Consider the following 25591-nt stretch of genomic DNA (forward strand, 5'->3'; position numbering starts at 1 on the left):
ATATCTTCTTTGGAGAAATGTCTGTTTAGGTCTTCTGCCCATTTTTGGATTGGGTTGTTTGTTTTTTTGATATTGAGCTGCATGAGTTGTCTGTATATTTTGGAGGTTAATCCTTTGTCAGTTGCTTCATTTGCAAATATTTTCTCCCATTCTGAGGGTTGTCTTTTGGTCTTGTTTATGGTTTCCTTTGCTGTGCAAAAGCTTTGAAGTTTCATTAGGTCCCATTTGCTTATTCTTGTTTTTATTTCCATTTCTCTAGGAGGTATATATATAACTGATTCACTTTGTTATAAAGCAGAAACTAACACACCATTGTAAAGCAATTACACTCCAATAAAGATGTAAAAATAAAAATAAAAAAATAAAGCATTACCAAATGCTTTTTCGCGGGGGGAAGGGGGGTAAATTGGATTAGTAATAATAAATATATATAATTATGTATTTAATATACACATAAGTGCCTATATCAGAGTTAGGGAAATGAGTTATCTTCAGCAAAACAATTTAACTCATTTAATAAAGAACATACACGTGCACACGCCAAATAAAACCATAAAATAGGAAGGCACTGTCATTCAAAGAAAAGGCAAATATTTTGGTGGCGACGTTACTGTTGACTCTGTGGGGCTCCCTAGCCCACATACGTCCCTGCAGGCTGGATAACGGGCCTGGCCCGATGGCCCTCTCTGTGCTCCAGGCCCATCTCGGAAATGCCTGAAGTGCATAATTGGTACTGCAACTACCACAAAAGGGGGACACGTTCAAATATGGCACTGAATGTGAAGATACTAGACAGTCTAGATTTTACGGAGGTTGTCTCCGTCTTAAACACTCTAGCCTCCAAAGCCATCTGACCCAGAGAGTACCTCACATTGTCCCAGGAAGGGCCGAGGAGCTTGGGGTAAAGAGGTAAACGCCTACCTCCGGTCCAGTGCGCAACACCCAGACCCGCTGGCCTCATACCAACAAACCAGGGTTGGTAAAGGAGGCCCGTAAAGCCAGAAAGGAAACCCAGGTTTGAGTTAACTGGTTATCTCACTGGAGTTCTGCATGTCCTGGTATTGTAACTTCCCAAAGGGACCATATCCAATCAGCATCAATCTCCTTGTTACCTTTATTCTCCGTCTCAACTTCTAAATGTCAATTCAGTGGTTTTGAATTACTAAAATATCTATGAAGCCCACGGCTGCGCCTTGTGGGATAAGCTTATTCAAGAACAAAAGTATTCTAGAAGGACACAGTTTTCAAACTGTATTCCTTAGCCATAGGGAATCATAGACATACGTTGGGGGCAACCAGGTAGGGACTGAGCAGGCAGGCCAGCTCTCCCCTGCATCCCCATCTGCATTCGAAGGTACACTTTCATCTGTTTTATCCACTAGGGTTCTATTTAAGGTTTGAACAGAAAAAAAAAAAAAAATGGGTTCTACGTCTCTGCCCCTCAAAACAAAAGAGAACACACACACAGTTTTACAACATGTTAACTAGAACCAGCGACTGAACAAACACTTTAGAGAGACACCACAAGAACTGCCAAAAAAGTCTGAAAACTTTGAGGAAAGGATCTTAGATAATCTTTCATACAATTCACTCATTAAAATTGAGGAATTCAGTGAGCCCTTGAGCATATAAGTAAAAAGCATATCCTCACAATATCATCTCCATCCCCACTTCCTGCCCACTTTTTGTCCACAACTTTCCCCAAAGTCCCCCAAACCTTACCACTGACCCGAAGTGTTCAGATCCTATTTGCACAGCTTCTAAGAGATGGTGCATCTATAGCCCACAGGCGGATGTTCCAGGAATCAAAATGCTAGAGTCTGTTTCTAAGATACGCCTACTAAGCGGGGTGGGGGGAGAAGCAGAATACAATTAAATTATCTTAACTTGGAGAAATCAATAGAAATAACACTAATATTTACTAGCTCTACTTGCGGCCACAAACTGCACGCATGCCATGTGCGCTGTTTCACCTAATGCACACAGCAACCCCGTCAGGGAGGCACCATCATCAGCACCATTTCCCAGGTGACAAAGGCGAAGCCTAGAGATGAACACCTGACTCCAGAGCTCCTGTCACACCTTCCCCACCCTGCAGCAGGCAGAGACAGAGACCTGCCCTCAGGACTCGGAAACGGCCCAAGCACATTAGCTTTTGATGCTAAATTTAAAGCGAACGAAGGTACAAATAAAAACTTCCCACGTTCCTCGGGATGCGTCACAACTCAGGCAATTCAACCGTGACTCTACAAACAGCTTAGAGAATGAAGATTCTCATTCTCCTGCCGCCAGGGGTACCTTGGAACTTAACCCAGGGCCAATCCCGGACTACACTTCATCAATCAACCTTCGTTTCTTCCTCCTTCAAAGAAGACACTAAGAAAATGTCTTCACCAGGTTTGTATGTGGCGCTCATACTGGAGCATACTAAAATTTTTTATGTCAGCAACAAGCCAACAAACAGAATTAAAGAGGTAGTGAAATTATATAAGAAATAATAATTGTGAGGGTCTGGAGTATTTGATGATGCCTCTGAGCTAGTTCCAGGTAGCTTCCAGATCTTTCTAATCCATGACAAGTAAGTAGTATACGAACTCGATGTTGTGCCTCTGAATGAAAATGAATCCCAAAAGTTGGCCTGGAGATGTCTCAGTGCCACAAGGACCCACAGATTGGAAAAGTATGGATATCGAGTCTGCACCTTCACTATCTTATTTTATAAAAAATAGAGCTTCACGCCAGAAAAATTGAACTTCAGATTCTTAATGTTGTCTACATACAAAATGCCTAAAGCAAGTTAGAAAAAATGGTGGGAAAGGAAGCAGTAAGTAGGAATGACCGTTAAAATGCTGTCCTATGCGGAGGAAACCTGTAATATAAAAATGTGTGTGAATCTCATCTACACCAAATGATCCAGAGACACTTAGAAGACTGTCTGAACACGGGCCAGAGGAAAATTATAATAAAATACGGTTCCGTAAATACTATATTTAAGCTCCACTTCAAAATCATGTTTTCTCCAAGCCATCATTACCTTTGATAGATAGTAAGACACCCCTACAATGCAAGTCTCCTTGAAGTCTTTTTTTAGTTCCCCATTAGGAAATAATACTTATGACAGGCAACATTAACTCTGCTCTTCTATAGCACTCACACGGTATCCTGAGTTAAATATTACCACTGCTTTCGTAGGGATCAGCCCCAGGAAGAGACTGCGGAGGCGCAGAGCGGTTACGTAATGTGCTTAAGGATTCACAGCTAGCATGAGCCCGAGCCAGCCTTCTAACTACAACAATCTACTCCAGAGACACACTGCTCTCACATCCTCTCAACCACGCATTAAGAAATATTACAAATGCCTGAAAGATAAACATGCAGCGGTAAGATCCTATAAATATTTAGACTAACTGCAACACGCCAATTGGCATTCGGTAAAAAGAGGATTAAACTGAAGTTGTAAAAAACAGCTACAGAGAAAAGACTCTGCATCAAGATGCCTTCCAGGCAAGATCACTTAGAAACCATTCCAAATGGTGGTGAGAAAACTTTACAGGTCGAAAACGTCGACAAGCTCTCATAATTGTTTCCTTTTTAAAACCACACCATCTCTCATATATTTCAGAAGCAGCTGTATGATGTGCTGCTTTTTTGAAACTAAGTGCTTCCAACAGAGTGGTAATAAGCATCTGAACTTCAGGGAGATAGCATATACTTCATACGTGGAGTTGATAAGAGGTATTTGGTTTGGCAAATGGCAAGAGATTATTTAGCAAACTCAAACATTATTTTCTTCCTATGGGCCATTAAAAAAAAAAAAAGAGCCTCTGTCATTTCCCACAAAACACCAGAATAGATTAATAACCAGTCAGCTGAACTAACAAAATACACACAAAATATTCTGCTTGTATGAGCTTTTGTTCTCCCTACCTGGGGAAAAGTAAACATTTCCTGCCTTTACTATTATGTGGCTTCATCTCCCGGCCTTTAATGAGAGAGATTCATCTAGACATGGCTAAATAATGCCATTAGCATAATAAGCTTTAGTCTTTCCTGAAGGGCAGCAGGCTGATGTGATTTCTGGCAATGGAGAGGTACTTCTGGACCACACGGTTTGTCTACATTAGGAAAAAAGAGCAGAACCCTAACAACTTCTCGAGTTGGCTACAGTGAAGAAAGAGGACGCATGCTCCTCCATCCACACTCCCTGTGGAGACGGAGTGGAAGGAAAGGGGATGGCTACCCGGCTTCCTCACCAAGGGGTCCAGGGAAGTGAAAGCACTGAAATACTCCATCAGATGCACCATCTTCAAAGGTTCCCAGGCTACCGCATACTGCTCGTTTCCTCTTGAAATTATGTTTACAGTTTGGAAAGACTTCTCCCAGCGTTAAGGATGGCTAAGTTATAAAAGAGCTTTCCCACAACCATGGTTACTGAGCCAAAGACCTGCTCCAATTTGGATCCTTCCATAAAAGTCAACATTTATTAAAACTGCAAAGCATAGCACTCTCTATCTTCCGTATAGTCAATGATAACACAACTTCAAGAAAATTATGAAGCAACGATTAGCCGATAATCATATTAATAAGAGCCCCTCCCATTCACTGACCACCTACTTTGGCTGCGCATGGCAGTAAGAAAATATACATTACTTCATTTAAACTTTCCAACAACGTTAATGAGGTAGGTGATACTAGACCCTTTTTACAGATGGGGAAACAAAGCAATGTAGAGAGATTACATAACTAGCCTACAATCCCCAGGCTGATAAGAGGCAGAGCTTGCTTTTGTACCCAAAGTTAACTCTGACTACGGTATGTGGGATTAACTCTCAAGAAACACAGATTAATCTAATCCTGACTGTCTCCACGCTACAGCAGACAAGCTTGCCGGGGTTTTTTGTTTGTTTTTCTCCCCCTTCATTCTGTCCTGGATGAAACTCTAGCCAAAGATGACCAAAGCCTTCATCTCAGGGGCAGGCTCTGACAGATTGCTCGAGATCCCCTAGAGAAGGACTGAAAGGCTACAGGAAGATGGGCTGTGATTAGTCACATCACAGATGTCTGCAAAAGGCACATGGCAGCACAGATGCGCAGCCACTGCTTACACCCCACATCCTTGAGCTCAGCAATACTTAACTGCCATGGACTTTCTCTCTCCTGGAGGCTCATTATCTAGAGACCCTCCCCTTTTGAACTGTGACGAAAGTGTAGGCAGATATTTAAGTCACACTCTCACACTCTGAGGGTTACCAATTAGCAGGAATCCTCAATGTAGGATTTTTACAAGCTAGTGGACGTCATTGAGCTCCTCCCACATCTGCCGTTATTTAGCGGGTAGCTCTCTTCTCAGATTGCTTACTCTTACGTGAAACTGGTCTCCCAACAGCCTCATCAACTCCAGAAATCAAGCCCCAGCCTGCCTATTTAGGACTCAGGAGCTTTTATCTTGTGACTGTCTGTATTTTTAAATGAATAAAATCAAGGGCCTTGCTTATCAGGTATAATATAATATAAGGCATCTGGGAAAACTACAAAAGAGAGCAGCAAAGCAAAGTTTCAGGATTTGATTTAGGCTTTTGGTAGCAGGTAAGTTTCAACTAGGAAGAATCGAAAACACAGTCCTGGAAGTGTGTATGCATCGCGGATAGGACTTTTCCAAGACAGCAATAACTGCAAGCTGCCCAAAGCGAGATGCCTGGAGCGGATTCAGCTGGAAGGCCTCTTCAGTGAGATATAACAGAAAACTATTAATAACAAGGATTCGTCAACACATTTCCTCTGCCTGTTGAGGTACAATGCTAAGAAGTATCTATCCAGCAAAAGTTGTATTACGTAAAAATATGCCTGGACTTTATGTATTTTCTCTAAATGCAGCTGCTGGCAAAAGTACTTTTAAGCTTATTCATACGCATATATAGTTAAGAACTGGACTAAATGAGGTTTGGCTCAAATTAGAATACTGACGTGATAACAAGAGCTAACATTTATATAGCTTGTTTACATATCTTAACTAACTGTAAGTGGGAAAATGGGCAGCCTGGACTCAGGGGGAAGCCTGCCGTCATTAGACCCAAAGGGCACAGTTTCTCCTGGTCACTAGAGGCAGCTGGGGAATTGCGATCCCTTTCAGTGCAAGTGAAGAGCCTCGGTTACAAATAATATTGACATGGTTCTAACTATTTGAATAGAGGATACTGAGTTAGCAAAAAATTATAGACATAATTACCTAGGTGAAGAGAAGTACGGAGAATAAGCAAACTAAATCTTCATCTTCCACACAAAGTCGTCAACAGACACTAGTGGAAGACGAGAACTGTCAGTTACGTTAGAAATACAGGGATTGACACCCCAAAAGTGAACAAGGTCCCCACTGGGGCAAAAGGGCAGGACTTTTTTCATTATAAGTTTTATAAAATTATTTGATTTTTTTAAAGTACATAAATGCATGACTTTGGTAAAAAAAATTTAAATTAGTTTAATTTGAATTACCAACAAAAAGAAATCAAAATTAAAAGGATGTTTAGATTTCTCGGACTAGGAAAAGAAAGAAGGGAACATAGTGGAGTTCCTCATTCGTTAAATACAACCACATGCTTGTCTCTGTAAGATCTTCCTTTCTCACTGAGCTGGAGTCTTAGGAGAGAGGGTGCCCATGGATTTCAAACGGGTAACATGCTAAGCCCAGGAAGCAAACCTGGCGATATGGGGTGACAGAGGCTACAGAAAAACCACCTGCCCTCCAGCCCAGCAGGCCAGATGACTGCATGAATAACAGATGCAGGGAGTATCAGCAAAAGACCCGCCTTTCCCCAAAACCAGGAGAGAGGCCATTACCATCAGCGATACAGTACAAGGTCTGAGGAGTGATTATTCCTAATCAGAGCTCAAATTAAGCATCACAGGAGTTTAGAGAGGGGCTAACCATTCATTCATTCTTAGTGGGAAGATAAGGAAAAGCTCCTTATCTGGCCTGGGTTTTAAGGAATGCACAAGAGATCAACAGGTAGAGATGGAAGAAAGGGGCCATTCCGGCAAGCAACCTGAACAAGGCCAGCGGTGAGAGAAGAGATGGTGTGTTTGGAAAAGGGACATGGTCAAAGCCACATCCAAATGCACATCTCCTGCTGCTGTTGCCCCACTTCAACTCAGGAGAGTGTGGGGAGGGGTGAGCATCTCCTGGGACAGACAGACAGTTCAGTGGTTAATGGGTCAGTGCAAAACTACAGACATGATCAACTAAAATACACTAAGAGGGAGTGTACCTCTTAAACTACCTAGTTTATAGAAATACATCTTCCTTGGTTAAACTGGCCTGTTTCGTGTTGGACACTCATAAATCCCAGACACTGACATTTATCTCATTATTCAGCGATCCTGTCATACCCCCAGGTTTCCCCGAGTCCTTGGCTTTGTGCTAGTGGATTCTGTCAATAATTTTTCCTTATAATTCCCCAGGAGTACAGAGCTCATAAGACTTAGAGATTTGAGTTTCAGGTACCTTCAGATAGCCCTTCAGCTTACAAAATAGAATACCATTATAAAGGTACAAGTTCCTTTAAAAAAGAAAATTTCCCCCCTTTGGCATTCTCATGTAGCACTTGTTACTTTCAACATTGCAATCATTATTTAATCCCATAAAATGGAACCACGTTTGATCCGTACAGCCCCAATTACCAGTTTTAGTATTAAAAATATACGCATCTGACTCAAGGTTTCTTTGAGCCAATTAGAGCAGTTACTGGATTACAGACAAACAAACCCACTCCTGCAGGTCAAACTGAATATTTATAAAAGGCAGTTTATTTTTATGTCATGGATCACAAGCCTTCAAAAGTAAAAGTGAGCCCATTAATGTTTACTCTGGCCTTTATCGTTGTTTAAAAGTCTCCTTTATGAAAACATACCAAGCACTGTAAGTAAAACTTGGAAGAAAGGACAGCTTCCCAGGGGAAGGGTATGCTGAACAGTGTCTGAAAGCAGAGTTCCCACAGGTTTGAGAAATCCTCAAGAGAATCGAATTCAGACAAGTTTATTCCACAGTTACTTAGTTATTTTGATTAAAAGACTAAATACATAAAATCTATCATTTCAAAGTCTTTTTTACTTAGAATAAAGCTAAACACCTAATTTTTAAGGCAACTCCATGTAAACAAAAATCAGATATAATAAACAGAGCAGATGGTATATGGGTATAATAAAAATTAAGACACAAGTATCACCCCTGCTTTTCAAGTTCGCTTTACACCACTTCGCTTTTATGAAAGATCGACTTAGTACCTGTTTTCAATAACCGAAAGAAATCCAGAGGCTTTTTGCTTTTATGAAAAAAGGCGAAAAGCGTTCAGCGTTTGTTTTGCAGGCAGTCATTATAAAGGCAGCATGCAGCCCCACGTAGTGAGAGCCGAACCCCCAGCTCCTCCTCCAGAACTATTCTCAGCTGCTCAGCATCAAGCCACAACAGCTTTGAACTGTGTCTGTGAGCATCTGTGCTTTACTTCAACTTATGTGCATCCATTAGCAAGATAGGCCCTAAGGTAATGGCTTCTTCACTTTATGACATTCCGGCTTACGAAAGACTCCCCAGGAATGCTCTGCCTTCGGGTAGCGGGGAAAACTGTACAAGAATGGCTGAAACTTTAGAAACACAATTCAAATTCAGGATGAAACAGGTGAAAGGAGAAGAGAATTATTCCAGAAAGTTATTCCAGGCAGAAGGAAAGGCCCAAGGACCATCATTAGTTGCAGGAAGTTCAAAGAGGTCAGGGCTGCTATGACATAAAGTTCAAGGCAAGCAGTGGCAGCGGAGGAGGGGTGTCAAGCCTGACTTGATTAAATAGCATAACCTTGTAAGTGATAAGGACCCACGAAAAGGTCACGGACAGGCTTAGATTTTAGAGGGACTCCACTCATGGGTGACCGGAGGGCAGACACTGTGGGTGGGGAATAGACTGGAGGAAGTGAATACAGACAACACATGACCTTGAGTTTGGTGGGAATCATAGACAAGAGATATTTAGGTGTTTAAAAAGAACCATCAGGTTTTCGTGATTGGATAGGTATGAGACAGTAAAGCAGAATTTAATGGTTTATAGCTTGGGTGACCCCTGGAGGTAGCACCAAATAAAAGGGACTTAAGGTCAATCGGAGTTTTGAGGGGTTTCGTTTCATTTTGATACTGATAAGAAGCATGACTGATAATAAGCATGCTATCTTAGGACAAAGGGAAAGAAACTGGTAAAAGGAGTAAAGTTGATGACATCAGTCCACAACTGGATGAGTCTAAACTAGACAGAGTTAGGAGCTTCAAGATGGCACAAGAGTAAAACGTGGAGATCACCTTCCTCCCCAGAAATACATAAGAAATATATCTACACGTGGAACAACTCCTACAGAACACCTACTGAACGCTGGCAGAAGGCCTCAGACTTCCCAATAAGGCAAGAAACTCCCCACGTTCCTGAGTAGGGCAAAAGAAAAAAGAATAAACAGAGACAAAAGAATAGGGACGGGAGCTGCACCAGTGGGAGGGAGCTGTGAAGGAGGAAAGGTTCCCACACACTAGGAAGCCCCTTCGCGGGCGGACACTGCAGGTGGCGGCGGGGGGAAGCATCAGATCCTCAGAGGAGAGCACAGCAACAGGGGTGCGGAGGGCAAAGCAGAGAGATTCCCGCACAGAGGATTGGTGCCGACCGGCACTCACCAGCCCGAGAGGCTTGTCTGCTCACCCTCCGGGGCGGGCGGGGCTGAGAGCTGAGGCTTGGGCTTCTGAGGTCGGATCCCAGGGAGAGGACTGTGATTGGCTGCGTGAACACAGCCTGCAGGGGGCTAGTGCGCCACAGCTAGCCGGGAGGGAGTCCGGGGAAAAAGTCTGGAGCTGCCGAAGAGACAAGAGACTTTTTCTTGCCTCTTTGTTTCCTGGTGCGCCAGGAGAGGGGATTAAGAGCGCTGCTTAAAGGAGCTCCAGAGACGGGCGCGAACCGCTGCTAAAAGCACGGACCCCAGAGACGGGCATGAGACGCTAAGGCTGCTGCTGCCGCCACCAAGAAGCCTGTGTGCGAGCACAGGTCACTATCCACACCCCCCTTCCGGGGAGCCTGTGCAGCCCGCCACTGCCAGGGTCCCGGGATCCAGGAACAACTTCCCCGGGAGAACGCACGGCGCGCCTCAGGCTGCTGCAACGTCACGCTGGCCTCTGCCGCCGCAGGCCCGCCCCGCACTCCTTGCCCCGCCCTCCCCCCAAGCCTGAGCGAGCCAGAGCCCCCGAATCAGCTGCTCCTTTAACCCCGACCTGTCTGAGTGAAGAACAGACGCCCTCAGGAGACCTACACGCAGAGGCGGGGCCAAATCCAAAGCTGAGCCCCGGGAGCTGTGAGAACAAAGAAGAGAAAAGGGAAATCTCTCCCAGCAGCCTCAGGAGCAGCGGATTAAATCTCCACAATCAACTTGATGTACCTGCATCTGTGGAATACATGAATAGGCAATGAATCATCCCAAATTGAGGAGGTGGACTTTGGGAGCAACTATATATATATGTTTTCCCTTTTTCTGAGTGTGTATGTCTGTGCTTCTCTGAGCGATTCGGTCTGTATAGCTTTGCTTTTACCATTTGTCCTAGGGTTCTGTCTGTCCGTTTTTGTTTTGTTTTGTTTTGTTCTTTTTAAGTATAGTTTTTAGTGCTTGTTATCATTGGTGGATTTGGTTTTGGTTTGGTTGCTCTCTTCTTTCTTTATTTATTTTTTTAAATTACTTAAAAAAAATTTTTAATACTTATTTCTTCTTTTAATAACTTTATTTTAGTTTATTTTATCTTCTTCCTTCCTTCCTTCCTACTTCTATTAATTCTTTCTCTCTACTTTTTCTCCCTTTTATTCTGAGCCATGTGGATGACAGGCTCTTGGTGCTCCAGCCAGGTGTCAGGGCTGTGCCACTCAGGTGGGAGATCCAAGTTCAGGACACTGGTCCACAAGAGACCTCCCACCTCTACATAATATCAAACAGCGAAAATCTCCCAGAGATCTCCATCTCAACACCAGCACCCAGCTCCACTCAACGACCAGCAAGCTACAGTGCTGGACACCTTATGCCAAAAAACTAGCAAGACAAGAACACAACCCCACCCATTAGCACAGAGGCTGCCTAAAATCATAATAAGGCCACAGACACCCCAAAACACACAAACAGACGTGGACCTGCCTACCAGAAAGACAAAATCCAGCCTCATCCACCAGAACACAGGCACTAGTCCCCTCCACCAGGAAGCCTACACAACCCACTGAACCACCCTTAGACACTGGGGACAGACACCAAAAACAACGGGCACTACGAACCTGCAGCCTGTGGAAAGGGGACCCCAAATACAGTAAGTTAACCAAAATGAGAAGACAGAGAAAGACACAGCAGATGAAGGAGCAAGGTAAAAACCCACCGACCTAACAAATGAAGAGGAAATAGGCAGTCTACTGGAAAAAGAATTCAGAATAATGAGAGTAAAGATGATCCAAAATCTTGAAAACAGAATGGAGAAAATACAAAAAATGTTTAACAAGGACCTAGAAGAACTAAAGACCAAACAGTGATGAATAACACAATAAATGAAATTAAAAATTCTCCAGAAGGGATCAATAGCAGAATAACTGAGGCAGAAGAATGGATAAGTGACCTGGAAGATAAAATAGTGGAAATAATTACTGCAGAGCAGAATAAAGAAAAAAGAATAAAAGAATTGAGGACAGTCTCAGAGACCTCTGGGACAACATTAACTCACCAACATTTGAATTATAGGGGTCCCAGAAGAAGAAGAGAAAAAGAAAGGGACTGAGAAAATATCGGAAGAGATTATAGTTGAAAATTTCCCTAACATGGGAAAGGAAACAGTTAATCAAGTCGAAGAAGCACAGAGAGTCCCATACAGGATAAATCCAAGGAGAAACAAGCCAAGACACATATTAATCAAACTATCAAAAAATAAATACAAAAAAAAAAATATTAAAAGCAGCAAGGGAAAAACAACAAATAACACACAAGGGAATCCCTATAAGGTTAACAGGTGATTTTTCAGCAGAAACTCTGCAAGCCAGAAGGGCAGGACATATTTAAAGTGATGAAGGGGAAAAACCTAAAACCAAGATTACTCTACCCAGCAAGGATCTCATTCAGATTTGATGGAGAAATTAAAACCTTTACAGACAAGCAGAAGCTAAGAGAATTCAGCACCACCAAACCAGCTTTACAACAAATGCTAAAGGAACTTCTCTAGGCAGGAAACACAAGAGAAGGAAAAGACCTACAAATAACAAACAATTAAGAAAATGGTAACAGGAACATACATATCGATAAATACCGTAAATGTAAATGGATGAAATGCTCCAACCAAAAGACAAAGACTGGCTGAATGGATACAAAAACAACACCCGTATATATGCTGTCTACAAGAGACTCACTTCAGACATAGGGACACATACAAACTAAAGGTGAGGGGATGGAAAAAGATACTCCATGCTAATGGAAAGCAAAAGAAAGCTGGAGTAGCAATTCACGTATCAGAAAAAACGGACTTTAAAACAAAGACTATTACAAGACACAAAGAAGGACACTACATAATGATCAAGGGATCGATCCAAGAAGAAGATATAACAATTGTAAATATTTATGCACCCAACATAGGAACACCTCAATACATAAGGCAAATACCAACAGCCATAAAAGGGGAAATTGACAGTAACACAGTCATACTAGGGGACTTTAACACCCCACTTTCACCAATGGACAGATCATCCAAAATGAAAATAAATAAGGAAACACAAGCTTTAAATGATACATTAAACAAGATGGACTTAATTGATATTTATAGGACATTCCATCCAAAAACAACAGAATACACTTTCTTCTCAAGTGCTCATGGAACATTCTCCAGGATAGATCATATCTTGGGTCACAAATCAAGCCTTGGTAAATTTAAGAAAATTGAAATTGTATCAAGTATCTTTTCCGACCACAATGCCATGAGACTAGATATCAATTACAGGAAAAGATCTGTAAAAAATACAAACACATGGAGGCTAAACAATACACTACTTAATAACGAAGTGATCACTGAAGAAATCAAAGAGGAAATTAAAAAATACCTAGAAACAAATGACAAGGGAGACACGATGACCCAAAACCTATGGGATGCAGCAAAAGCAGTTCCAAGAGGGAAGTTTATAGCAATACAAGCCCACCTTAAGAAACAGGAAACATCTCGAATAAACAACCTAACCTTGCACCTAAAGCAATTAGAGAAAGAAGAACAAAAAAACCCCAAAGTTAGCAGAAGGAAAGAAATCATAAAAATCAGATCAGAAATAAATGAAAAAGAAATGAAGGAAACGATAGCAAAAATCAATAAAACTAAAAGCTGGTTCTTTGAGAAGATAAACAAAATTGATAAACCATTAGCCAGACTTATCAAGAATAAAAGGGAGAAGACTCAAATCAATAGAATTAGAAATGAAAAAGAAGTAACAACTGACACTGCAGAAATACAAAAGATCATGAGAGATTACTACAAGTAACTCTATGCCAATAAAATGGACAACCTGGAAGAAATGGACAAATTCTTAGAAAGGCACAACCTGCCAAGACTGAATCAGGAAGAAATAGAAAATACGAACAGACCAAACACAAGCACTGAAATTGAAAGTGTGATTAAAAATCTTCCAACAAACAAAAGCCCAGGACCAGATGGCTTCATAGGCGAATTCTATCAAACAATTAGAGAAGAGCTAACACCTATCCTTCTCAAACTCTTCCAAAATATAGGAGAGAGAGGAACACTCCCAAATTCATTCTACAAGGCCACCATCACCTTGACACCAAAAGCAGACAAGGATGTCACAAAGAAAGAAAACTACAGGCCAATATCACTGATGAACATAGATGCAAAAATCCTCAACAAAATACTAGCAAACAGAATCCAACAGCACATTAAAAGGATCATACAATATCATCAAGTGGGGTTTATTCCAGGAATGCAAGGATTCTTCAATATACGCAAATCAATCAATGTGATACACCGTATTAACAAATTTAAGGAGAAAAACCATATGGTCATCTCAAAAGATGCAGAGAAAGCTTTCAACAAAATTCAACACCCATTTTTGATAAAAACCCTCCAGAAAGTAGGCATACAGGGAATTTACCTCCACATAATAAAGGCCATATATGACAAACCCACAGCCAACATTGTTCTCAAAGGTGAGAAATTGAAACCATTTCCACTAAGATAAGGAACAAGACAAGGTTGCCCACTCTCACCACTATTATTCAACATAGTTTTGGAAGTTTTAGCCACAGCAATCAGAGAAGAAAAAGAAATAAAAGGAATCCAAATCGGAAAAGAAGAAGTAAAGCTGTCACTCTTTGCAGACGACATGATACTATACATAGAGAATCCTAAAGATGCTACCAGAAAACTACTAGAGCTAATCAATGAATTTGGTAAAGTAGCAGGATACAAAATTAATGCACAGAAATCTCCTGCATTCCTATACACTAATGATGAAAAATCTGAAAGAGAAATTAAGGAAACACTCCCATTTACCACTGCAAGAAAAAGAATAAAATACTTAGGAATAAACCTACCTAAGGAGACAAAAAGACCTCTATGCAGAAAATTATAAGACACTGATGAAAGAAATTAGAGATGATACAAACAGATGGAGAGATATACCATGTGTTGGATTGGAAGAATCAACATTGTGAAAATGACTCTACTACCCAAAGCAATCTACAGATTCAATGCAATCAAACTACCACTGGCATTTTTCACAGAACTAGAACAAAAAATTTCACAATTTGTATGGAAACACAAAAGACCCCGAATAGCCAAAGCAATCTTGAGAACAAAAAACGGAGCTGGAGGAATCAGGCTCCCTGACTTCAGACTACACTACAAATCTACAGTAATCAAGACAGTATGGTACTGGCACAAAAACAGAAATATAGATCAGTGGAACAGGATAGAAAGCCCAGAGATAAACCCATGCACATATGGTCACCTTATCTTTGATAAAGGAGGCAAGAATATACAGTGGAGAAAAGACAAGCCTCTTCAATAAGTGGTGCTGGGAAAACTGTATAGCTGCATGTAAAAGAATGAAATTAGAACACTCCCTAACACCATACACAAAAACAAACTCAAAATGGATTAAAGACCTAAATGTAAGGCCAGACACTATCAAACTGTTAGAGGAAAACGTAGGCAGAACACTCTATGACATAAATCACAGCAAGATCCTTTTTGACCCACCTCCTACAGAAATGGAAATAAAAACAAAAATAAACAAATGGGACCTAATGAAACTTCAGAGCTTTTGCACAGCAAAGGAAGCCATAAACAATACGAAAAGACAACCCTCAGAATGGGAGAAAATATTTGCAAATGAAGCAACTGACAAAGGATTAATCTCCAAAGTTTACAAGCAGCTCATGCAGCTCAATATCAAAAAAACAAACAACCCAATCCAAAAATGGGCAGAAGACCTCAATAGACATTTCTCCAAAGAAGATATACAGATTGCCAACAAACACATGAAAGAATGCTCAACATCACTAATCATTAGAGAAATGCAAATCAAAACTACAATGAGATATTATCTCACACTGGTCAGAATGGCCATCATCAAAAATCTACAAACAATAAATTCTGGAGAGGGTGTGGAGAAAAGGGAACCCTCTTGAACTGATGGTGGGAATGTAAGTTGATACAGCCACTCTGGAGAACAGTATGGAGGTTCCTTAAAAAACTAAAAATAGAACTACCATACGACCCAGCAACCCCACTACTGGGCGTATACCCTGAGGAAACTATAATTCAAAAAGAGTCATGTACCACGATGTTCACTGCAGCTCTATTTACAATAGCCAGGACATGGAAGCAACCTAAGTGTCCATTACAGATGAATGGCTAAAGCAGATGTGGCACACATATACAATGGAATATTACTCAGCCATAAAAGGAAACGAAATTGAGTCATTTGTAGTGAGGTGGCTGGACCTAGAATCTGTCATACTGAGTGAAGTTGGAAAGAGAAAAACAAATACCTTATGCTAACTCATATATATGGAATCTAAAAATAGAAAAAAAGAATTGTCAGAAGAACCTAAGGGCAAGATGGGAATAAAGACGCAGACCTACTAGAGAATGGACTTGAGGATACGGGGAAGGGGAAGGGTAAGCTGGGACAAAGTGAGAGAGTGGCATGGACATATATACACTACCAAACGTAAAATGGATCGCTAGTGGGAAGCAGCCGCATAGCACAGGGAGATCAGCTCGGTGCTTTGTGACCGCCTGGAGGGGTGGGATAGGGAGGGTGGGAGGGAGGGATACGCAAGAGGGAAGAGATATGGGAACATATGTATACGTATAACTGATTCACTTTGTTATAAAGCAGAAACTAACACACCATTGTAAAGCAATTATACTCCAATGAAAAAAAATTATCCAAACATGCCCCCCAAAATAAATAAATAAATAAAGTAGACAGAGTATGGGAGACTTGGGCTCTTCCTCCAAGAGATGCATTGTGACTGCATTAATCCAGAGAACTATGTAAGAAAAGTAAAGGATCCCAGCAACAATTTGTTAAATAAGCAAACAATCCAGAAATTAGGGTCAAACAGGGCGCTCCAAAACCAAATTTAAGAGGAGAGGGAAACCTGAAGAAAGATTAGGAGACCCAACAGCACGAAATCCAGGTTGGGAATATGTGAGGATAACACCTGGAGTAGGCCGGGCACCAGCAGGCATCACGTGTCTGTCCTCCCCCCACACCCAGAACAGGGTGAGGCTAGAGAGGAAAATCACCCAAGTCCAAATGAGAGAGCTTTGGGGTCCTTTCAATCTCTCATCTCATTTGATAATGATCTTGCCCTCTGCTGGTCAAGACACTCCGGTGAACATGTTACTTACACAGCCTCCCCACTCCTTCCCCTGAAAGTGAGAAATGTTCTGGTCTGGTTGACTCTCAACTATTTTTTCTGGTTTTCCAACGGTTTTCAAGGAGTTGGTGAAGCCGTGTGAATTACAACTTGAAAATACTTCCCAATAAATACAGAAGCTATTCTTACAACAGTGTCACAGGCAGAGGTCATGGCCAGGCATGGGAAAGATCCAGCCTCCTGCTGGCTGGAGCTCTCGCTTACCGGGTCGCTCTCTCCTCTCTCTTGGTACCCAGTTTCATACCAGCTACTATTTGGTCAAGGCTGGATCATTTGTCACCCTAAGCACAAATCAGATTCAATTCACAGAAGCACAGAGTACAGCTGGGCTCCAAAGAGGACTGGACATCTGTGGTACTTGACATTCAAGCCTTTGGCGAGATGTCAACATTTCATAGAGCACTTTAAATGTTTTGGTTTGAGAGCTAATGCAGCATTTCCCACTGGTCAACACCAGCAGTCTAGGCAGAAAGCAAAGTAGATTTCCCTCAACATCAGATGTTACGCTCAGTTGCTGATCCAGTCTTGCCTTCAGAGACCATAAGAGACTGGATAAATTGGTAAGTAAGAAAAGCCCATCCAATGCAGGGTTTATTTAAAGATTTAAATATTTGTGATTCCACTGTAAAACGGCTTGTTGTGCTCGTAGTGTCCTAAATTCTTTTTCTGAATGAACAGAGTGACAGATTTGCAGGTGAGATGTGACTTTTCCAGGTTCAAAGACTAAACTAAGTCCAATTACCTTTTCTCTGTAAATGTTCTTTTTAATTTCATGAAGCACAATTTTCTTTCATGAGTTCATGCATAGGCTTTCGGAAATTCCTATTTTAAACAATTTGTAATCGTACTGCTTGTAGAATATAAGACAGTGTTGTGTGTATGTGGATAGTGAGTTAAAATCAGTTTGGGATATGGTAAAGGGCATAAATACAGCTGGGTTATGATGTAATCCTCAGAGCTGAGGGAGTCCAATTAAGAACTAAAATGCTGGAGGGAAAAACAGAAGGTTTGGTTTAACGGCACAAAAGGACACAACCTCACTAAAAACTGAAACCAAAGTGAAACACTTCATGAGAGGAAGCATTTTAAATCTTCTCTGAAACGGTAAATGCCTGGGCTACCGGTGTGGATTTAACGGTGAGTCACAATTGATTTTCAAAGGAAAAAACAGGAATTAAATAAGCCTTATAGGTGCTGTTCTAGCTTTTATTAATGTCTTATAAGTTTTGATTTTCATGTTCTTGATTCTTAACTTCTGATGTCTTCCTCTGAGATTTCATGTAACACTTAAATGTCAATCATTGGTAGCATTTTTAGTTTAATTTGTGGATGGCAGGGACAAGGGAGGTAACCTGTGGAACTTCTATTGCTTGTTTTTCTAGAAATTTGAGTAGTAAATTCCATAGAACCTAAACTAAGAGATAATTTTAAAACCTAATTTGTGCTAAACTAATAGATAATTGTAAAACTTAATTTGTGCTTAGAATCCATTCCAGTTTATTTCCCAGCCAATCTTTTCCCAGCCAAGTTTATTTCCCAGCCAATCCCACCTATCTTTCTTTAAAGAGCCTCATTTACTGGAGAAATTGTAAGAATTTACAACTGAAAGCAACTGAAAGCAGGCGGAGATTTAGAACACAATTGACCAACGACAAACAGCTCCCTCCCTCTGCCAACGAAAATTTTAAAAATCACTAAATTTAGTATTTGTTATAAGTTGTGACGTCCTTCTTAATAAATTACTCTCTAAATGGAGAAACAGCAACCTCTTAAGTCTTCTCTCATTCATTTTTATACCTACCACCTCCCTGCCAGTTCTCCCCGCTTAAAGAAAGCATTCACAGGAGAAAATCTATCTATTTATACACAGTGTAGACATTTAGACATATAGGTAGATCTCACACTTAACATAATTAAAATGAAGAGACTGGCATTTGCAACTAACTCCTGTTTCCTCCATTCGGGCCAACTCTCGGTATCAGACCCACCCATTCTGGGGAAGATGCTTCACGGCCTTCAGTGCTTCTTCAACACAAAACGTTTCACTGGCTACTAGGGATTCACACGTGCCATCAGATAGCGTGAGAAAGAAAAATCCAGAGTAAAACTTTGGTTTGTAAAACATAACCAAGATCTAAGCCTTCTTTACTTTTTGCCCTGTGCCCTCTGGTACAATAGATTTTATTTTGACTGTTCATGTGTAGTTTTACTAAAAACTATTTAAAATGTATCAGCATTAACCTAACCGTATGAAATGGACATTTTCTGCAGATAAAAAATAGTCAAATATCAGCAATTTTATGACTCATCCTAATAAAAAGGAAAACAGTCTTAAAAGGTAGCCCCAGAAGTCGAAGGGCAAGGGAAACATCAATAATAATAATTTACATAATTTTTATATGCTAGTGAGACCTAGTACGTCTAATTATCCCCATAGGTACTCCTCTGCTTTTAAAGGCTTTGCACAGATTCTGTTATCAAAACTGGGTGTTTCCAGCAGCCAAATTACACTGGGAAAGAACTTCTGTCATTTCCTCTGTTTTACTGATTAGGAAACTGGGGTCCAGAGAGGTTCAGTGACGCAAATAGGATAACACAGCTAATAAAGACCAAGGATTGAACTTAAAGGAAAAAGTCATCTGGCCTCAAATCCAATGCCCTTTCACCTACCCCATCTTGTCTCTGACCTAAGGAGATAAATGTGTCCAATAAAAATTATGACTTATACACAAATAAAAGCTGAAGATGCAAGAGTGTGCAGGACTGCTCTGCCCCTTAACTAGGCACTCACACAATAATGGCAGTAATCACATTGTATGAAACAGTCAATATTATCGGGACGCAAGTTTTTAGAGAGGCAATTTTACCTCGTCGAAAAAGCAGGCACTTTGCAGACAAGCAGCTGAATTTGAATCTACCGTGAGCTTGAGCTACCTTTTGTTTTTTAGCTCCTTTGCCTCTTTGATCTACCTCTGTTCCATCTGTCACCCCAAAGAGCTACTAAGATATTAACTGGGCTTCCCTGGTGGCGCAGTGGTTGAGAGTCCGCCTGCCGATGCGGGGGACATGGGTTCGTGACCCGGTCCGGGAAGATCCCACATGCCGCGGAGCGGCTGGGCCCGTAAGCCATGGCCGCTGAGCCTGCGCGTCCGGAGCCTGTGCTCCGCAACGGGAGAGGCCCGCGTACCGCAAAAAAAAAAAAAAAAAAAAAAAAAAAAAGATATTAACTGAGACATGCTAATACCCGGCACCTTAAGAGTTACTCAGTAAAAATGGAATTCCTCACTCTTCCTTGCCAGTAACTTATTAACTTAGAGGTAGTACCGGCAAGAGTAAAATCCCATAGGAAGTTTCTTGAGTTGATTTTGACACACATGGAGCCAAAGAACTCACAAAATAAGGGGAAATGAATACTTCTCCCAATTTACCTCCTGTCATTCCAACAGAAAACCGGGCACCATGTCAGTACCCAAGTAGTGAGTACCTGTCAACATGTCTACTGAGTGCCAACTAACTAACCATCAGTGACCACTGTAAACAAAGAGGCCGGTCCCTCCAGGCCAGAACAGTAGGCCTGACAACTAGGAAGCGTGGAGATCTGGGTCAGGGCCCGTGAGCCCCACAGGTCGTGGTCCCATACAGAAAGGGGTGGGAGGAAGACATGAGAGGTATTATTTGCTTAATTCATATGTTTGGTGGATGGATGGATAACCAAATAGACAACCTTACCAAAAACTTAAAAAAAAATAAAGAAAGATATCTGATGTGTAGGAGTTACAATGAGAGATGGAAGTTATACACATTTTTCATTTCATCACTCTTCATAAAGGTCTGGTGTCTTTTTTTTTTTTTTTTTTTTTTGGTATTTACAGACAGGCCACATATTGGACGGATTAAGAGCTGACATATTAAAATAAGCAAACTAACCCCCAAAAAACCTTATTAGAAAATAGAGCAAAATATATTTTAGCCAAGAATTGTCAAACTTCTGGTCTCATGATCCCTTGAACACTACTGAGAAGCCCAAAGAGCTTTCATGTTGTTATACCTAGCAATCTTTACTATATTAGAAATTTAAATTCTGAAATTCAAAAAATATTTAATTCGCTTTAAAAATAGCATCAAATGTTAACATGAATAATACACTTCTATGAAAAATAATTATATTTCCCTCCAAAAGTTTTAGTTAGAAAAGTGGCATTATCCTACTTTTTTTTTTTCCTTTTGCGGTACGCGAGCCTCTCACTGTTGTGGCCTCTCCCGTTGCGGAGTACAGGCTCCGGACACACAGGCTCAGCGGCCATGGCTCACGGGCCCAGCCGCTCCGCGGCATGCGGGATCTTCCCTGACCGGGGCACGAACCCGTGTCCCCTTCATCGACAGGCGGACTCTCAACCACTGCGCCACCAGGGAAGCCCCTATCCTACATTTTTGCTTATCTCTTTAACATCTGGCCTAAGACAGTTAAATTCTCATATCCACTTCTGCATTGGATCAGTTTCAAAATGTACTTTTAGTTAAAGTAAACAGAAGAAAATCTAGTTTCACACAGATATATAACAGGACAAGGAAGAAGTATTTTCATAGCCTTCTGGATTTTCTTCTTTGGTACCACACCAAAACTCAAAAAGTGGCAGTTTCTTAAAGGCTGTTTGCACAGTAGAAACTAAACTCATATCAATGAATATTTCTGTTATATTAAAATCCTTTAGCGTAACTTGGTCTTGGAATAAATCTTTTACCCCTGCTAGATTTTATATCATATAATCCTTGGTCATTTGAAGAGGTACCAAAATTCATCCAGAATTTTGACGTATAGATACTTTTCATTATGTAGTGTCAAAAATAGTATTGATAGTGGCACTGATTTCATTGTAAGTACTGGAAAGTAATGCTATTTGTCTTCCTTGACTTGAAGGCTCAGTGCATTCAATTTTGAGAAAATGTCTGCCAAATACTCAAGTATGAACTGCTATAGTTTACGTGCATTCCATGAAGAAAGCATCTAATTCAGCTCGCAACTTACTCAAGTGTTGTTCCTCTAGACAACCATCATATACAGAAGTGCTTTGTGAGCCATTCCTATAATGTCACGTGAAATATTTAAGACACACACTTTAATCAAATGGACAATATGTATTACTTCAACACAGTCACTGTAAAGTTAACTTAGTTTTTTATTTTTTGTGTTGTTTTTTTGTTTGTTTACTAAGATTGCATGGATGTAAGGTAGGCAATGACTACAGGACAGACAGTTGGGTACATGGCCTTCATTTGTGCTGAAGTACCAGCAGGTTTGTTTTACACATTGTGGCTTTTGCACCAATACTACAGATGTCAGCACAGTGAGTGAAAAAGGCAAACAACATGTTAGTATTCTTCTGAAAATGGGCTGACCTCATGGTCCCCCTGAAAGAGTGTCAAGGACTCCATGGTTCCACAGACCATATTGTAAGAACCGTTATCTTAAAAGTGGTCCTGGGGCTTCCCTGGTGGCGCAGTGGTTGAGAGTCCGCCTGCCGACGCAGGGGACGCGGGTTCGTGCCCCGGTTCGGGAAGATCCCACATGCCGTGGAGCGGCTGGGCCCGTGAGCCATGGCCGCCAAGCCTGTGCGTCCAGAGCCTGTGCTCCGCAACGGGAGAGGCCACAGCAGTGAGAGGCCCGCGTACCGCAAAAAAAAAAAAAAAAAAGTGGTCCTGAAGAACCTAGGGGCAGGACAGGAATAAAGACACAGATGTAGAGAACGGACTTGAGGACACAGGGAAGGGGAAGGGTAAGCTGGGATGAAGCGACAGAGTGGCATGGACATATATACACTACCAAATTTAAATGGATAGCTAGTGGGAAGCAGCTGCATAGCACAGGGAGATCAGCTTGGTGCTTTGTGACCACCTAGAGGGGTGGGATAGGGAGGGTGTGAGGGAGACGCAAGAGGGAGGGCATATGGGGATATATGTATATGTATAGCTGATTCACTTTGTTATACAGCAGAAACTAACACAATAATGTAAGGGAATTATACTCCAATAAAGATGTTAAAAAATAAAAAAGAAAGGCAAAGTTGGAGCCACTACCTGAATGCTGTTTCTAGCACGGGCAGGATGCAGGTCTGTTGAGCAAAATTTGCATTTAGCTATTTTATAGTTCTGTTATATTTAAAGCCAAACCCTGTTACAGGGTCCTTTCTTCAGTGTCTCCAATATAACCAGAAGCCACCTCAGTTGAGACTTTGACATAGGAAAATTTTCTTTTGATACAAAAAAGCACTAATTCGGGGGGAAAAAATTGATAATTTGAATATACTAAAATTAATAACTTGTTTATCAAAATATACTTTTAAAGGAAAACGGACAAGTTACAATCTGGGAGATGCTATTCACCATACATATACCCAACAAAGCAGGTATCAACAATATTTGAAGGATTTCTACAAATCAATAATAGTACAAACAACCCAAAAGAACAATGAGCAATAGATATGACTAGACATTTATTTCATGGAAATAACCAATTAGCATATGAAGAGATGCCCATATCACTGTGATCATGGAAATGTAAATCAGGACCACAATGTAGTAACATTTCATAAGCAAAAAATTTTATATCCGAGAATAGGAAACGTTGAAGAAGATGTGTACCCACAGAGGATTTGCAACCACTCTGGAAAATAGTTTGGCATTATTTCCTATAGTTTAACATTCATATACCTATGATCCAGCAATTTAAATCCTCTATTTATACACACAAGACACTCTTTCACATGTTCATCAAGAGACGTCAAGGATATGTACCTTGGCATGGTTCAGAAGGGCAAAAACCTGGAAACATCCCAAACACAGGAAACTGAATGAATGAACCATGGCATGGTCAGACGATGGAATGTTTACAGTCACCAAAACACATGAATTACGGCAACAATGCTCACCAGCACGGGCAACATGTGGGATCTAAATCTAAATGATCTAAATCACTAAATGATTACATACGTTTCTTCTAAAATCACAATTTCATACACACACAGACATACAACAACATACTTTTAGGAATACATACAGATGTAACAAAACAACCTAAAACCGCGAGAGAATGAAAAAAATGGGGTTCAGGGTGCATGGTGGCCAGAGAGACGGCATGTGGGAAGAAAGAGAATTCAGTTACATGCAGCTCATAATTGTCAAAGTCTTGGCTTTTGTTTTGGTTATTGAGTTTGAGGGAGATTATTAACGTAATTAAGAATAACAAAATAGGGGCCTCCCTGGTGGCACAGTGGTTGGGGGTCCGCCTGCCGATGCAGGGGACACGGGTTCGTGCCCCTGTCTGGGAGGATCCCACATGCCGCGGAGCGGCTGGGCCCGTGAGCCATGGCCGCTGAGCCTGCGCGTCCGGAGCCTGTGCTCCGCAGCGGGAGAGGCCACAACAGTGAGAGGCCCGCGTACCGCAAAAAAAAAAAAAAAAAAAAAAAAAAAAAAGAATAACAAAATAAAAATTTTAGAGTCAACCTTGCATGAACCTTGCGTGCTAAGAATACGCCATATGGTTATATAAGACTGTGGTGAATCCAACTTTATGCACCAACAAATTTAAAAGATATCTATACATTTTAACCTATTACGCACATAGAAACTGTGAAACTCTGAGGTCCTGAACAGACTCATCATTTGACAGTTAAGTAAATCAAATCCTTAATTTGACCAAAGCTGTACAGATAGATTCATTCATAAATTCAGTAAATATCTATTGAACATCTACTATATGCCAGGCACTAATTTAACAGTGAACAAGAGAAATAGGTTCTGTTCTCATGAAGGTTACCTTCACGGCGTAGTAGGAATGGGGGGGGGGGGGGGGCGGGGTGGAGGGATGATGGAGGAAATAAATTGAAAAATAAACACTACTTTAAATAACGAAGACCACTCTGAAGAAAACAAAACATGGTGAGAGGGTGTAGAGCGCTGCCTACGCTCCTGGCTGTGTCAGGTGTCGTAAACTGGGAAGGCCTCCCTGAGAAGGTGACGCTTGAACAGAGACCAATATGAGGCAGCCACAGTAAGATGCTAGAGACAGACAACGCCACAGACAGAGGCCAGGCCTCCGAGCACCTCTGCCCCAGTGAGGTTCACCTTTCTAGAAGTGGGTGTCAACATGACCGTGGTGACAGTGTGAAAGCAAATTCACCTGGGTATTCCTACTACTCCTACGCACTGCTTGACAAAACCTGGTTGTGGTCGTGTCTGTAGACCCTTGCCAAGAGCCCCCGCCAGTTTACAAAGGAACAGAAGCCTTTCACGATTTATCTGGGACAGAGAAAAAGAATGTACCTGCTCAGAGCTTTGTCCAGCGCTGGATGGCAGGCAAGGAAAAGCTCAAGGGGGTAGCTAGGCAGTTAAGTTTTGCTTTTCTTTTCAATTTTTGTTTCACTGGGCCAAAAAACTAAGCAGCACAATAATGTTTCGTGACACGTACTGGCTTACTTGCCAAAGGGGACAAATATCTGCTACTTTGCCTTCTCTACACCCCTACCCCATACACACAAACATACCTGCACTTCCCCACAGGCTGACCAAGTCAGGGACATTCGAGAGACAGAAGAAAGCTTGCTGGCGCTTT

General features: G+C 41.3%; 2 protein-coding genes across 10 annotated transcripts in view; one reads left to right on the forward strand and one right to left on the reverse strand.

Annotated features, from left to right (window-relative positions):
* The window catches only part of MED12L (mediator complex subunit 12L), a 329485-nt gene that overhangs the window by 168522 nt on the left and 135372 nt on the right, over positions 1-25591 (reverse strand). The gene's annotated exons all lie outside the window — the stretch shown is intronic.
* Positions 1-25591, forward strand: part of P2RY14 (purinergic receptor P2Y14) — an 80504-nt gene that overhangs the window by 38834 nt on the left and 16079 nt on the right. Inside the window, exon 1 of one of the 5 annotated variants that reach the window (XM_067737501.1) lies at positions 17199-17543. The exons of 2 other annotated variants lie outside the window; for them this stretch is intronic. The gene's annotated coding sequence lies outside the window, so the exon portion shown is untranslated. Of the gene's footprint in view, positions 1-17198; positions 17544-17888; positions 18121-25591 lie in introns of those variants that run through there. 2 more of the 5 variants (XM_067737496.1, XM_067737498.1) reach the window with 2 other exon arrangements.

The sequence above is a fragment of the Pseudorca crassidens genome, chromosome 5 (genome assembly GCF_039906515.1).
Source record: "Pseudorca crassidens isolate mPseCra1 chromosome 5, mPseCra1.hap1, whole genome shotgun sequence".
NCBI classification, from domain to species: domain Eukaryota; kingdom Metazoa; phylum Chordata; class Mammalia; order Artiodactyla; family Delphinidae; genus Pseudorca; species Pseudorca crassidens.